This window comes from Octopus bimaculoides, chromosome 11, assembly GCF_046866305.1.
Source record: "Octopus bimaculoides isolate indiv1 chromosome 11, ASM4686630v1, whole genome shotgun sequence".
Classification (NCBI taxonomy): domain Eukaryota; kingdom Metazoa; phylum Mollusca; class Cephalopoda; order Octopoda; family Octopodidae; genus Octopus; species Octopus bimaculoides.
This window is the reverse complement of record NC_142938.1, coordinates 49,858,735-49,869,812: the sequence shown is the minus strand read 5'-3', so window position 1 is coordinate 49,869,812 and position 11,078 is coordinate 49,858,735. Positions and strand designations below refer to the sequence as shown.

The window sequence follows — 11,078 nt, the reverse complement described above, 5'->3', positions numbered from 1 at the left end:
TGCGTGCTTGTGCATATATATTTATTACGCATGTACATATATATATATATATATATATATATATATATATATATATGCGGATACTTGTGAATTTTCAGGCAGGTGCGAACAGACAAACAGACAGACTGGTGATTTTTTATTTATGTTGTCGTATGAAGAATGGGAACATGAAAACTAAAAGCAATGTTATACTCAGCATATAGAGTGGATGTGTTTGTTAATAAAATTAATTATTGTTTCTAATTCTGCTGAATTCCTTTGCAAATATATTTGTGAATATTAAAAAAAAAAAAAGCAAGTTTTTGCTGGTCATACATATGAGAGTGTTTTACCTTTTGCGTAAATGACTATGCCCTCCGTTTACTGGAGTCAATGTAGGACACGTGTTGTGCTGATGACACCTGCGTGTTGTGCTTGAAACGCATGTCCATAGCTGTTCCCTTGTGTCCAAGAATTTAGATTGTCACTTCTTTAATGGCAGTTCATTGTGCAAAGTTCTTCAGACTATTCTCCTTTCTTATTTGGGGATTGGTCCCAGTTCCCAATTAGCAATTGATTATACCCATAGAAGTACGTATTCAACTGACCCCTAAAGGATGAATGATATGTCACCCACCACATGGGTATTTGTGCATTGAAATGAACGGTAAGAGACATAACTATATACCGGAAAGATTTAATGTGACACTTTAGCGTTTCTAACTTTCTGACATATTAAATTCCAAATATATATATAGGACAAGTTTTAACATATGAATTTCAAACATGAGCACAAAATTGCATGTATAGTTGACTATACAGGGCCCAATTCTTTAACGGCACATTGTATCATCAACCGCAAAGATATGAAAATTAAAGTTGACCTCGGAGGAATTTCATATAATAGCATGAAACGCAGTGAACTAAATATTGTATAACATTTAATGTAATACTAATTATGTCTGCCATTCCATTGGTCATCACATTGCAATTGTATGACTATAAAGTTATCTCTCTCTTTCTAGCATCTATCTTGTCGGCCATGTTTCCAAGTTTCTTTGTTGATGTTGCTGATATTTATGATAACATGAATCTACTTTACGATGTTTGACATGCATCGTTGATCACAATATCTGCTTTGAATCTTCAGAAATGACCTTTGCCCTAGAAGTTGTCGAACAATCTCTGTTCTCGTGGTTCTCTTCTTTCAGCTTAATTACAAACGCAACTTGCAACGACAATTCCATTTTTGCTTGCTTGCCTTTTGTTCATACACTCATCAGTTACCTTTTCCTACTTATTAGATTTAATGCTAAATGCAGGCATAATCTTCGGCAGTGACCTTTTGTTAGTTCAGATTCCAGGACCTTTTTGAGCATTCTTGTGTTCAGCATTCATTTTCCATTCCAATAGATATCGAAATTGTATATAAGATATCTTCTGCGTGGTTGCTTGGAAAAATCTCTGAAAATTAGGTCTTAAAATTAATCGGAAATATATAAATATATTACCGATTAATAATGATATGGAATTTCCAAAACCAGTTATTAATAGATTAATCGATCTTTTGCAATGGATTTATATTTTTTTTAAATCTTTCAACTATCAAAAATGATTATTTTTTTTCTTTTTTATACGTAATACAGGATTTCAGAAAATGGTTATATCGTTAAGAAATTCACTTCGCAACCACGTGATCCCGTATTCAAAGCCAAAACACAGCACTATGGTAAGTATCATCTACTATAGCACTGATTCGCCCAATGTATTTAAAGCAAATTTTTCTAATGGACACTGTGTGGAAGTCCGTCATATTTATATTCATAGACATATACAAGTTTACGTTTATGTATTTGGGGGTGTGTACCTCTTTGTGTATTCTACTTCACCGATTAGCTGCGAGCTTGTTTTTATTCATATTCCTGTAAATTAACGGTTTGACAAAGAGAAAAGCTACCAAGTCACGGATATTTATAGTTGGTGTCCTTCTTCTCTGAAGCGTTATCACATCTATATTCCCATAGAGTTGTCTTTTTAATCTGAAACTGACAGTCACGGAGGAAGACAGATAAGGAGTAGCTGTAGACAAGAACCCACCATATATATATATATATATATATATATATATATATACATATATTGTCTCTTGCTTTTTATTATTTTATGGGTTTCAAGTGCTTTTTTAAACGGGTCTTGACTCAGTAGTGGGATGTTTTTGTATATAATCGTGTAAGCTTCTGTATTTCTTGGATTGTGCGTTGAGATACATGGGAGACTATTTAATGTACCTTGAGTGTGTTTCGGTTGTCGTGAGTCTTGGCTATCGATTGCCTTGCCCGTTTTATTCCATAAACGAGAATTTCTTTTAGTTCCTGCAGTCTTTTATTTCACGTTTCATAATTTGGGACAATTGTACAGATTCTTCTTGCTAGATTGAAGGGGATGTTTGTCTTCGTGTGCTTTGAGTCGATGGAGGTGAATAGGCGGTATTGTTTGAAATCAGTCGGTTTGAAGTGGGTATCAGTTTTAATCTTGGTACCTTGTTTTATAATTAGGATCTCTAGAAAAGGGAATTGGTCTTGACCATATGCTATTGTAAATTGGATATGGTTGTTGACGCTGTGGAATAAAGTTTTGAATTTATTGAGTTGGTCGTATGTGTGAGAACATAAAACGAGGTAGCCAGCCAAGTTGTTGATAAACTTTTGACAAAGCAATACACGCTTTCTCCTATCAAATACAGTCTACAAATTCTTTCTGTATATATGTTTATAAACAATTATTATTTCTGATAAACTTATTAACAAATTATGAACTTATTTTACTTGCCTATATTGAACACTTTTATGTAAAATGATTAAACACATTAGCCTCTCTTAACATTTTTTTATGATTGTCAAAGCCGCTATCACTGTATTTTAATAGATGTATGTTAACTAATTTTTAACACCACAAAAGTTACACAAATATTTACACTTTAAAAAAATGAAACCGGTGAAGTCAAAAAGCATTTTTAAAAGACTTCTGCATTTTCAAATCCTCTTCCCTATATATATATATATATATATATATATATATATATATACATTGACAGGAGAGACAACCGCCCCATGTGTTTTAATATACACACTAGTATTTTGGTAAATCAGTCATAAATTAATATGTATGTATATATAAATATATACATGCATATATGTGAGTGTGTGTGAGCAATTCTAAGATCACTGGATTAGACTAGTTTCACCTATCAGTCGTAGGTTCGTCAGAGGTGATTACTCAGTCGCTTGCTGGTTTGGCTAAATTCACCTGTTAGTATATATATTTAGTATATAAATTTATGGCTAACTTAGCAAAATACTAATGTATATATTAAAAGATTCAGTTATCGGGCGGTTATCTTCCTTGTCAGTGTATATATATATATATATATATATATATATATATATATATATATATATATATATATATATATATATATATATATATTGTACGCTTCATATAGTATTAAGAGATTTTAAATCTTATTTCTTACCTTACCACCTTCAGTCACAACTAGGGACGACAAAATTATTCGTTTATGAAATTATATTACGCCTAGCTCTTTATATTAATGTTTAATTTGCACATTTCTATTTCATTAAATCAACCACAAATTTATATAGCAAATATATATGTTGACAGGACAATTTAACCAAAGCAGTGAGCGATCGAGTAGTCACTGCTGAGGAGCGTACGACTGATAACCGAAACTAGACTAGTCCAGTGATCCTAGAGTTGTTCATGCGGCGGCTATCTCCCCGGTCAGTGTACATATATATATATATATATATATATATATATATATATATATATGTATATATATATATATAGTGTGCGCTTCATACAGTATTAAGACTTTTTAAAACTTATTTCTTGCAATATAGGTGCTTTAGTACCCTCAGTCACAATTAGTAACCATGAAATTATTCCTTTATGATATATTACGCATAGCTCCTTATATTAATGCTTCATATACACACTGTTTATCCGCTAAATTAGCTAAACCAGCTAGAGACTGAAATTACAACTGAAATTAGTCTAGTCCTGTGAACCTAGCGTTGTTCATAGGGTGATTATCTCCCTTATCAGTGCATGTATACATAAAGCATTAAGATTTTTTTAAACATTTCCTTTAATATAGGTGCTTTGGCACCTCCGGAGGACACAGACCTTACAGGAGGATTTACAATACCCACAACCAAGGCATCTGTACGTTCTAACTGCAGAACAATGACTAAATCTAGTAGATGCGTAAAAGGAAAATAATTATTAAGTATACAAAAAAGCTGTTCTTTAGCATAGCCTTGAGGGTGATGTAGAAATCTCATTAAAACACACCAGCCAATATACATGTGTGTGTGTGTGTGTGTGTGTGTGTGTGAAATGGAAAGGATTCTTGTATTGTATTTGATGTGTTTTATCTCAAAACGTATATTTTTATTTAAGCTAACATACATTATTTCTTTTTTATTTTGTTATGTATTTGTATTCTATTTGCTATGAATTATGTTTACACCCACTCGCGTATATGTGTGTGTGTGCGTGCGTTCGTGCGTTCGTGCGTTCGTGCGTGCGTGCCTACGTGTATGGGTTTATGATGACGCATGGCCTACTGGTTAGGCCGATGCGTTTACAATCACACGATCATAGTTTCACTTCCTAGATGGGGTGATGCATTGTACTCTTGAGCAAAACACTTCATCTCACGTTCTTCGACACCTGTTGTTTGGTACGCCGTGCACCTGCGTAAGCAACGTCGATTTGGTGGCAGTAGTGAACTAATGTACGTCACGAACATTTGGTCACTATAAACAAATCATTTGTGCAGGTCATTCGGCAAGAGCTGAATGCTCATATTTCATCTTTGACGGGCGAGTCTGTCATATATATATATATATATATATATATATATATATATATATATATATATATATATATATATATATGCCATTCCATTGGTTAGTCAAATAAGCGCGTTAATCGCTACATGTAGTCTCCTTCACATCATTCTCAAAACAAATAAGTGTGACAAACAATCATAACACGGTTGGGTCTTTGAATTACATATACAATCTAACATGTCAACGCACATTTTACATGTGACGATTGGTTGGTCATGAGTCTATAGCAAATATTGTTACACAAGAAACAATGTCATGAGGTTGAGTCTTTGCAGACTCATGATTGCGAAGCCGTTTCAGTAACCAATCAATGTGTAACTGTGTGTGTCAGGGAGAGTATGTATGTTTGCTCGTGAGTGCGTATGTGTCTATATCTTGGAAATGATAAATCATTTATCTTAGAGCTTTCGTGTAAACCTATGCAATGCTCTGCTGGATGAAACGTAGAAAATAATGAAGTACAAGCGTAGCTGTTGTATACGTGTATGATACTACTCATATATTCCAAGTAAAATAGTTATAGCAATAACAAGGACAATAATAATAATAATAATGAGAAGAAGAAGAAGAAGAAGAAGAAGAAGAAGAAGAAGAAGAAGAAGAAGAAGAAGAAGAAGAAGGAGAAGAAGAAGAAGAAGAAGAAGAAGAAGAAGAAGAAGAAGAAGAAGAAGAAGAAGAAGAAGAAGAAGAAGAAGAAGAAGAAGAAGAAGAAGGAGAAGAAGAAGAAGATGAAGGAGAAGAAGAAGAAGAAGAAGAAGAAGAAGAAGAAGAAGAAGAAGAAGAAGAAGAAGAAGAAGAAGAAGAAGAAGAAGAAGAAGAAGAAGAACACCACCCTCACATCCACCACCAACAACAACAGTCCTTTCTACTGAAAAAACATGGCCTGGGATATGAGGGGAGGGGACTAGTTGATTACGGAGACCCATGTGTTTCACTGGTATTTAATTCAGTGACCGCGAAAGTATGAATAGCAAAGTCGTCCTCGGTGGAATTTGAACTCCGAACGTAGTGGCAGACAAGATACCGTCAAACATTTCACCCGGTGAGCTAACGTTTCTGCCAGCACGCCGCCTTAACAACAACAACAACATCATCATCAACAACAACAACAACAATAATAATAATAATAATAATAATAATAATAATAAGCAATATTTGATAATATTATGGGGTTTATTTTCCCCTAAAAAGAAAAAAATTCAATAAATTAATCACTAATAACATTCTTATATATTTTTCTTGTTTCCTTGTTTTTCGTATTCTACTGCATCATTCCTTCATTCATCTTGATGTACCTTGTTGTTGTTGTTGATGATGATGATGATGATGATGATGATGATGATGATGATGATGATGATGATGATGATTATGATGATGTTGTTGTCGTTATTGTTAACAGGTACCAGTTGATAGTCGTAATCATAATGACGAGGGCAGCAGTAATGGTGATGATGATGTGGTAGTAACGGGTTGAATGTAGTGTGGTGATGATACTAGTGATGATGATAATGACGATGATGGGGTTGCTTTTTTATTTTTTAATTGTTGCATTTGCGGATGTTGATGTCGAAAATATGCTAAATATTAATAAAGTATGTGACAGACTTGATAACAGGACGTCAGTTTTTAATGTATTTTTAATGTATTTTCTATATCGGTGTATACTTTCTAATGTGCTGAAATCTATCGTGTTCATGATAACTCCATGCATTATATTATTGTGGTGTTTATAACTATGAATTACCTTCATGAAATATGTATGTATGTGTACATATACATATATATACATAATATATATATATATATATATATATATATATATATATATATATATATATAATATATCAATGCAAAGTAAAGACTCAAACAGGTACCATGACATACTTGGGGTGCACTTCAGGACAGGTATGCCGTAGAATTTCTAACCATTTCTCATGCTTTAGAGATAGGAAGAAAATGGCTAGCACTAGTCTTAGCAAATACATCTGGGGTCTTAAGGAAAGTAATAAACAGTATTCATTAGAATGGTCTATAATAGCTAGATCAATGCCATATGAGAGAGGAAGAAAGTATTGTTCGCTCTGTACCGTGGAACTATACCACATACTCTTCTCTAAGGATAAATTGATTAATAAAGTAAAGAATAATGCTCTGAAATGTACGCATATCATAAGAAGTACATTTCGTTGGTATAAATGATCTTAAGATGTGATGAAGTACAGCATGATGTCTCATGTATGTTTGTGTATGTACAATTATGCATATATGGATGAGTGCATATAAGTGTGTGTGTGTGTATATATGAAAGATATGCATATACATGTACATATATATATGTGTGTGTAAGTGTGTGTGTGTGTATATATATATATATGTATATGTGTATATGTATATGTATGTATATGTACATGTATATATATGTATATGTATGTGTATGTGTGTTGTATTTGTATGTATGTGTGTATGTGTGTATGTGTATGTGTGTGTATATATATATATATATGTATATGTATGTATATGTGTATACATATATGTATGTATATATGCGTGTGTGTATGTATATATGGATAAGTATACGGGTAAAGTGTATGTATGCATATGTATGCGGGTAAAGGAACGGGTAATATAGTATAGTAAAGAGAAATAAACAAAATAATTAATTAATCTAGTGGAAATCCACCGGAGAGTAATAAAAATAGAAAATTAAGGAGTTATCTCCCCTATAATAACAAAGATGAAATCTAACGAGATTCTAAGGATTTAATAATAGTTACGTATGTGTTTTTTCGTGTTTTGTTCGAATGGCAACCACTCCTGAAGAAGTGCCAAATGTCTAAATCCAATGGACCAGTCACTGGATAAGTTTGGCACAGAAATGTTAACATAGAGTGGTGAATAAATCGATATATCGAATTTGAAGTCTCTGTCTCTTTTGAATATGAAAATTTAAAAGTTAAAAACCTTATATATATATATATATATATATATATATATATATATATATATATATATATATATATATATATGTATATATAAATGTAAGACAGAGATAGATTATTTAAATAAAATTATATAAAGGGCATGGATACATGCGAAGTGAACCCATACACACACAAAGACAAACACACTCATAGACGGCCATGTGATGTCAACAACACATCTAACTCTGTCAGCAGCGGCGGTGCCAGACAATGGCAATAACAACAACAACAACTACCACGATGGCAACACCGTTGACGAACATACATACAAACATACAAGAGTACAGGACCTGTTTTTCTCGGGTCTTAGGACAACAGCAGCAAAATGGGGTGAGAGGTTAGGGCTGAAGAGAACACCACATTGCTGCTAAAAGCTATGACACACGCACACAAGCATACATAAACACATACACACACGCACACAAGCATACATAAACACATACACACACACACACACACACACAAACAAACAATCAAGGATACAGACGCATGCGCACATAAGGGTACACATCTTAGAAGAACAGAATGGAGTAAGTGGAGCAAGAACACACACGGAAACGAAAAGTGACACTGAAGAGGTCACAGACACACAAACATATATATATATACATATATATATATACGAAAGGCTTCTTTCAGTTTCCGTCTAGTAAATCTACTGTAGTAGAAGACACCTGCTCAAGTTCCCACCTAGTCGGACTGAGCCCGAAAGCATGTGGTTGGTAAGCATGCTACGTATCACACAGCCACTCCTGCGCTTATATATATATATATATATATATATATATATATATATATATATATATATATGAAAATTGGTTTACATAAATGTATTTATAAACACATCACTATATATCGATATATATTGATATTTGTATGCACTTGTGTATATATGAATAATAGTAAAGTATATACAATCACACATAGACACACACACACTCTCACACACACACACACACACACACACATACACACACGTACATACGTATACGCTGCATACAAGCGCACATAAAATTACTTATATATAATACACGCATAGATGTTGGTGTTGTGCATAAACGCTCACATATATATGTACATATAAATTCTTTTATTTATTTTTACTCGGCCATGCTGGAGCACCGGCTTTTAGTCGAAGAAATCGATCCCTGGACTTATTCTTTGTAAGGCTGGTACTTATTCTGTCGATCCTTTTGCCGAACCACTAAGCTACGGGGACGTGAACTCACCAAGATCGATTGTCAAGCGATGGTGGAAGGATAAACACAGACACAAAGGCACAAATATATACATACATTTATTCGACCGGATTCGTTCTGTTTCCATCTACCAAATCCACTCACAAGGCTTTGATCGGCCCGAGGCTATGGTAGGAGACACTTGCTCAAGGTGCCACGCAGTGGAACTGAACCCAGAAGTTGGCACGCAAACTTCTTGTCACACAGCCACGCCTATATAAATAAATAAATCTTTCTCTCTCTCTCTCTATATATATATATATGCATTTAATAGCATGTATGTTTATAAATTTCTGCATTACGCATTTATTTTAGACCAAAAACAAACTTCATATGCACAACATAATACCAACCGACCAAGAAGTAAGGAAGCATTTAAACATTGACATCACTATAAATACCAAGTTACTCATGGAACGAACATCAGGCACATCTATTTACAAGTGTGCAAACGTGTGTGTGTGTGTCTACACATATATATATACATAGATACATATATGTACACACACACACACACACACACACACACACACACACACACACACATATAGATATATATATATATATATATATATATATATATATATATATATATATATATATATATATACATTTATACATATATACATACATATATAGAATTATTTAAGAATGTTTATGTCTGTGTGTCTATCTTAGTTTCCGAACTATGCATCAGCTGGACTAACTATTAATCCGTCTAAGATTACTCATCTAGATTCAATATAAGTATCCAATAAGCATAACAAAACGTATCCATTCCTCATTTGCTAATATACTGAAGAGTCTTGGAGCATTTAGTGTATTAAGAATATAGTCTTGTTATTTGCCTACCAAAACTATTGTATTCTCATCCTCAACGCCAACGTTATCTTTGGAGATCTGATCTTTCAAGATATGAATTGTTTAAGCAAGCAAAATTGAAAGGCAAGAAAAGCCAGCATCTTTTAGTTCCAGTTAATTCCTTTCTCTTAATATCATATAATGCATACATACACACATACACATATGTTATTTAAATCTTACTGGTTTCAATCACTGGACTGCGCACATGTAGGATACTGCCTACAAAATATTCTAGAACTGAGGTAGCATTTAAATAATATCCTTATATATGCATACATATTTATAGACATATATATATACATATATATAAATATATATATATATATATATATATATATATATATATATATATATATATATATATATATATATATATATATATATATATATATATATATATATATACTGGTGTGTCTGGGGAGAGTCATTGACTCAAGACTATTGAAAAGGTTGCAAGACGCAACGAAAATTTTAGGAAAATAAAAATAAGAAATAAGTGGAAATTTTAACGGTGAGTGTGTTAAATTTTAAGGCACGATAAGAAAATGACTCTCCCCAGACACAACAGAATATGTTTCAACACACGAAATCACATAAAAAATCTTGCAAACCAAATCCAAAAACGAAATATATATATATATATATATATGCAAATGCAAAAATGCGTTTAAACGGATATATTATCCTGGTGGTTACCGTGTTTCCTCTTAATACGGCTTAAGATGCCAATGCGGCGAGCTGGCAGACACGTTAGCACGCCGGGCGAAATGCTTTGCAGTATTTTGTCTGCCGTTACGTTCTCAGTTCAAATTCCGTCGAGGTCGACTTTGCCTTTCATTCTTTCCGGGTCGATAAATTAAGTACCAGTTACGCACTGGGGTCGATGTAATCGACTTAATCCCTCTGTCTGTCCTTGTTTGTCCCCTCTATGCCTTGTGGGCAATAAAGAAATTAGAAACTTTAGTACGCCGAGCGAAATGTTTAGCGTTATTTCGTCTGTCTTTACGTTCTGAGTTCAAATTCCACCGAGGTCAACTTTGCCGTTCATCCTTTCGGGGTCGATAAATTAAGTACCA

General features: G+C 33.3%; 1 long non-coding RNA gene across 1 annotated transcript in view; it reads left to right on the top strand.

The window, feature by feature from the left end:
• Positions 1 to 1,624: 1,624 nt before the first annotated feature.
• Positions 1,625 to 11,078, top strand: part of LOC149133323 (uncharacterized) — a 32,944-nt gene continuing 23,490 nt past the window's right edge. Inside the window, exon 1 of the long non-coding RNA XR_016243769.1 lies at positions 1,625 to 1,708. This is a non-coding gene — a long non-coding RNA (uncharacterized LOC149133323). The remainder of the gene's footprint in view (positions 1,709 to 11,078) is intronic.